The sequence below is a fragment of the Salarias fasciatus genome, chromosome 9 (genome assembly GCF_902148845.1).
Source record: "Salarias fasciatus chromosome 9, fSalaFa1.1, whole genome shotgun sequence".
NCBI classification, from domain to species: Eukaryota; Metazoa; Chordata; class Actinopteri; order Blenniiformes; family Blenniidae; genus Salarias; species Salarias fasciatus.
In genome coordinates, this window is record NC_043753.1 from 515,615 (window position 1) to 521,614 (window position 6,000).

A 6,000-nucleotide genomic window follows, 5' to 3' on the forward strand; every position below is an offset into this window, starting at 1 on the left:
TCTAGACAACACCAGAACAGAGCCGACAACTATACATATACATACACACACACACACACACACACACACACACACACATATATATATACAAACTTTTTTTTTTTCTTTCCCCCGATGAACCATATTAGTGAACAGACCAGGCCACAAAAATAAAAGGAGGTGTAGGGAAGGAACAAAATGCAAGGACACCACAAACTTTTTTTTTTTTTTTGAGAATATAGCTAGTAGTAACTAGTAGTAAACTCAGGGCGTGCATCAAGAGAGGTCTACTACAGATCACCATTAGTCTAACCACCACAAGAAGACAAGGTAACCGAGTATGTGAAGAGTGATTAAAGATCAGCGTGATCATGCAAATATGACCTCTGACCCCTGAGAAGGCCAGAAGCAGGCCAGAGAGGCCCTCAGAGCCCAGACAGCCGGCGGTCATCACAGAGCCCGGATCCAAACAGCTCCCACAGGCAGACGCCCACGCTCCGGTTCAGAAATGGGGCAGAGGAAAGCCCCGGGGACCCTGGCGGTCCCGGGGCCCGGGCCCTGCGGAACCACGACCGGCAGGAGTCGGTTCACCTCGTCACACTGACACACACACACACACACACACACACACACACACACACACACACACACACACACACACACACACACAACCCTAACCCAAACACACTCACATTCCCACGTCGTCCAACCGTCATGTCCTGTGGGAGACCCCCCGGAGGGCAAGGGAACACCAAACCCCACATCCAGGCCCCCCACCACCCACAACTGCAGCCCCCACCCCCAAACCCCACCGCCGCAGACAGGTATGCACCCCCCAGAGCCAGCAGCCCTCCAAACCACAGCCGGTCCAAACCCCAGGCCTGTGGGGAAAACAACAGCTTCCCTAGAGATTTTGTGTGGAAACAGGTGCTCACCACGAAGATGTATTTCAGTTGTTTATATCGTTGACAAAGCAGTCACAAAATCTATGTCCTCAACTAAAATGAGGTGGAAAGAAGAACCACAGGCTACTCTCTCTGAACAACAGTGGGATTTAGCTCTGAAATTACCGTAATCAACTCAACCTCAATTTGTGCCCGTCATGCTTTGATTCAATGTAAAGAGTTTTATAAAGTACATGAAACCAATGCCAAATTGTCTAAAATGTATCCATCTGTCAGAAAGGTGCAACAGATGTGGACAATCACCTGCTAACCATGTTCACATGTTCTGGGCCTCTCGTAAGCTGAAGGCATTCAGGAGAAAGATCTTTATTAAACTTGGCCAAGCATACAGCCAAACTATTCCTTTTGACACCTTCTCAGTTATTTTTGGCATTCCTCATGATATAAATGTCTCTTGCCACCTGAGACAGGCACAGGCCTTTACCACTTTATTGGCTTGTCGGCTCATCCTACTTGGGTGGAAACTCCCCCATCCTCCGTCTCATGACCAGTGGGTGCAGGAGATCCTTTTTAATTTGAGGCTTGAAAAACTTACATTTTAGTCGAAAGGTTCTATTCAAGGAAACATGGCAACCAGTTCTTTCTTTGGCTGATACTATTATTTTGCTTCCTGATATAGAGGTAGATGAGGCTGTTCGATGTTTGTTCTTCATCACCTTTTCATTCTCCGTGTGTGTGTGTGTGTTCGTGTTCGCGCTGGAAACACATTCAAGCGATGTCTCTGGACCTGGGAGTTTGGTTCAAGGGTGGAGCCTGACAGGGTAGAGAATGAGACACATAATCACAACAAAAACTGTTGCTTTCTATTTGTTTGTTTTGTTTTTACAACTGTCAACATTGTGTGTTCTGTTGAAAATTAATAACGCAAAAAAAAGTCTATTGAAGGACCGAGCGGTAACCCCGACTCGGGATCAGCTCGCCTGGATCGCGTTGGAAGAGGATCGGTGGAAAAATGAGGTGGAGGTTCACAGGTTCTTCGCAAATTCTCTCATTTATTTGCAGGTTTCAAAGTTGCACTCCCTCAAAACAGGCTGCTGACCGAGGATTCTCCAGACTGTCAGCCTCACAGGGTCTCATCCCTGACTTCACCATGGTCCTCCTTAAATAAGCCCAGCCCAGACCTAATTAACCAATCCCTGGGCTGGACTAGACAAAAATTCCAGGAGGGGTGTCTGGTCATCTCATTCATATTTGCAAAAACATTTCTACAAAATCCCCTGTGATATATTAAAACAAATGAAAATATTACTTCAGTCTCACATTACAGATGACCTTCCCCATAAATCAATTCCTGGAACATAAGTATTTACAATGAATACACAATTGTGCTCCCCCTCACACAATTAGACCGTCGTGAGACAGGTTAGTTTTACCCTACTGATGATGTGTTGTTGCAATAGTAATCCTGCATCAGCCAGGTGAAATACAGCTTCTCCAGCAGACCGCTCTGCTTGTATCAGCTGGACAGAGAGGAGGAGGAGGAAGTGTGCGTGGTGAGTACTTTGGTGGCGTTTCTGCTCGTATTTGTCCTCAGGGGGTATTGGGTACCTCACTACCCTCACTCCAGCCGCAGCCACGCCACGCCACTCCTCACATCCGCCACACTCCCCACTGTCACACATGTGAGAGAGTCTCAGTTTTGGTATGAGAAGGGGCTGCTACCTTCTCACAGTCTGGAAGTGAGGAGGGTGGTTTTTAATAACACATATTGACACCTTGATTAAAATTTTTTTTGGAGTCTTTTAGATGAAGTTTTCAATTATTGGGCCCAGATTTCTAACCCTCTTTCCTTTGAATTGTGAAGACATTTGATGATAATTCTCGTCATAAAAAGAGTTTGACTCCTTTTAATTGAGACTTTTTACTTTTCTGTCCTCCATCAGCTTTGCTTCATGTATTTTTACACCATATTTTCACATCTTGGAGGCTCTCTGGAGTCTTATTGTGGACTTTTGCTGCTTTGAAGCTTCTCTGAGGTGTTTCTGAAGTCTATGAATCAGTCTATGTACCTTTTAAACAAAGAAATTTCCTTTTCAGTTGAAATATTCTGCTTGTGGTTGTAAATCTGAACATTTCAGACTTAATTTAGACTCTTCTCTTCTTGATACAGTTAAAATTTGATGAGAGTTTCATCAAAATTGTAACTTTTATGCTTAACTATCAGAATTGTTTTCCTTATATGGCCTTTTTAATGTAATATCTCCTCATGATGTTGCTGCTTGGAAGCTTTGATATGTTTGCTGATGTAGCACTGGAGGAGGCTGTTTTTAAATGGATCATTCTGGACTTCCTGTGGTGCCATGTTCTGAAGCTCACGTAGGGATTTAGCACTCCCCAGAAATTCATATGAGGTCAGCTCCGGTAATTGAAGATTGACCGTGTCCTGCACTTTTATTTCATTTTCTTTGTTTTGATTGATTTCGTGTGTCTTTAGAAGTTACAGAGAGCAGCTGATCTCACCACTTTGAAATTAAAGTTGTAGGAATGATAAACATCTGGGGAGATGACTCTTTCTCCTCCTTGGATTTTTTTTTAAACTTTTCTCTTTTTTTGCCAGAGATGGTGTTCCAGTCTCATGAGAGAAAAGGCTTTTCTCTTTGGTGGGGGATTTGGTCAAGACTCTGTCCATTTTTTCCCAGAGAGATATAGAAGTCACCACTCTGAATTCCACCTGGAGCTGGGTTCCTTCTTCCAGCCGACTGGATTTTTGAAGGTCAAACATGTTCTTGGGTCACTTAAATGTGTTCTCTAATAGTTCTGTTAGCCTTGAAATGTGTAAGTTTCCATAAAGTGAAGGTGAAGAACGGAAAACCAGAGGATTGAATTAATGAGATCGAGCATAATAGGAGGAATTAGCAGGGAGGAGGAGACTTAATTGACAACATCCTTTGGTTTAAACTGAGTCTCTCATGATGTTATAGGCATCATTAATCCTCTGAAGAGAAGAAAGATTGACACTGAACATAAAATAATGAAGAAGAGAAGAGAGTGGGTGGAGCCATTTCTTTCTGCATCAAGCCCCAATAGTGGATTTTGAAGAGTCCATTTGTCGATTTCGGTGTCCAGAGGGAAATAAAAGACAAACAGGGCAGAAATGTTATAATCATAGGATCAAGAGGGGGAGTAGATCTGACCATCATGAACATCTCTGTGCACCAAATGAAGATGATTCCATTCTTCAAAGAATGGTTAATGGTTAATGGACTACACTTATATAGAGCTTTTTACGCTGCTACAGCAGAGCCCAGAGCGCTTTGCACGCATTCACATTCACCCATGCACACACACATTCACACACCAGCATATCAGCAAGCTGAGCAGTGAGCAGCACTGATCACAAATTAAGAAATATCAGCAACCAACAAATCCTTTAAAACAACAAATCCCCAGGAGCAGATGGATTCCTCAGTGAATTCTACAAGGTTTCTGTGGATGCCTTCACCACAAACGACCCTCCCGACAGCTAATCAGAGGCGATAATGACAGTGATTGATAAAGAGGAAGGACCTGCTGGAGCTCCTCTTGTAGGACGACGAGCCTGCTTGGAAATGATGCAAGAATTCTCAGTTCTATTCTGGCAGCCAGACAAACAAAAACATCTTTGTAAATGAATCAGCGCTAATCAGACTGGATTTATACCAGGACGTCAAGGAGGAAACAATGTCAGAAGAGCTTTAAACTTCCAATCAAACCACACAATGCTCCTGAGTCTTCATGCTCAGAATTAAGGCATTCAACAGGGTCGACTGCTCAGTTCAAACTTCACCATGAAGTAAATGGGACTTTTTTGGGTGACTCCACACTATGAATTAAGAGCCAGTATCAAGAGGAAGGCTGAAAAGCTGTTGCTCAGATTTTTTGTTTGCTGTTGACTGATGATCATGTGGATGATTCCTTGTTGTCTTTTCAATACATTGCTTTTTTTTTTTGCTGGATGCTGTGGATCTGACCTCTTCTTCATCGTGATGATCGTCAGTGACGTGAGGTTCATCTCTTCTCTGTTTCACACTGCATCCAAAACACATGATCTTATTCTGATAGGCTGATTCGTGTCTCACACTTCCTGCACTGTGAGGGTGTGATTTCAGAGAAACACTGAGGAGGAGGAGCAGCTGCTCAACAGTCCAACCAGGAAACAATTTTCATTTCATTCATTTCATTTATTGGTTCATTTCGAGCAGGTCTTCATAAGAAAAGAAAATACAGTACATCAGTACAACCAGTTCGTCAGATACATCTACTGCTCAAAAAGGAGTGGGAAGAAGAAAAACTTATTGAATCCCACCCCTGTCTCCCAATTCTGACATAACTAAATATAAGAACTTAACTTCCTTATCTGTACAATAGAGAAAAAAAAGACAAATGCAAAATTCATTCTCGTTCAGAAAAGAACTCAAAGGTTTTAGACAAAAGTTACACATATGGTGTTCCTCACAGAAACATTTGACTATTACAACAGATAAATACCAGCAATAGTGAGGACAAAAATACCAACAATGGTAGCACAGTAACAATGAAGGATAACGCATTCCAGCGATGGTAAGAAACATCATGCGCCAAGCATGTCACAGATTCAGGGAAACATAATTTGACAATCCATAATTAGAACAAGTTTGTCTGTATTTTGACCAGACCATGTCTTTAAAGCTCGGGTTGGCGATTTGAATGAGATACATTTTTTTTTAAATACTGGTTAAAATGATCTTTATGACCCGATAGGAAGCAATTCATGGCGTGTTCTTAAAGTAGTTTGGAAAATATCCGCTGTGTTGTTTCTTCTTGGGGTTCTCAATAACCAGGCCGTTGTTTGAAGAGAAAGATACTTTATCTGAAGAACTCGTTACGGCATATTTACAGACAGGATCACGTCCAACATGTCATGACACTCCGGTGTATCTACTCACAGTCCCCCGAACGCCCCCTGCTGTCCGGAGGTATAAACAGCATTCACATTAAACATCACTGCTGGGCAAATACATATTTGCTGATATCATTACATCTTCCTTTTTTTTTTTTTTTCAAAATAATCGCCTTCTACTTTCAGAAACATAACCTC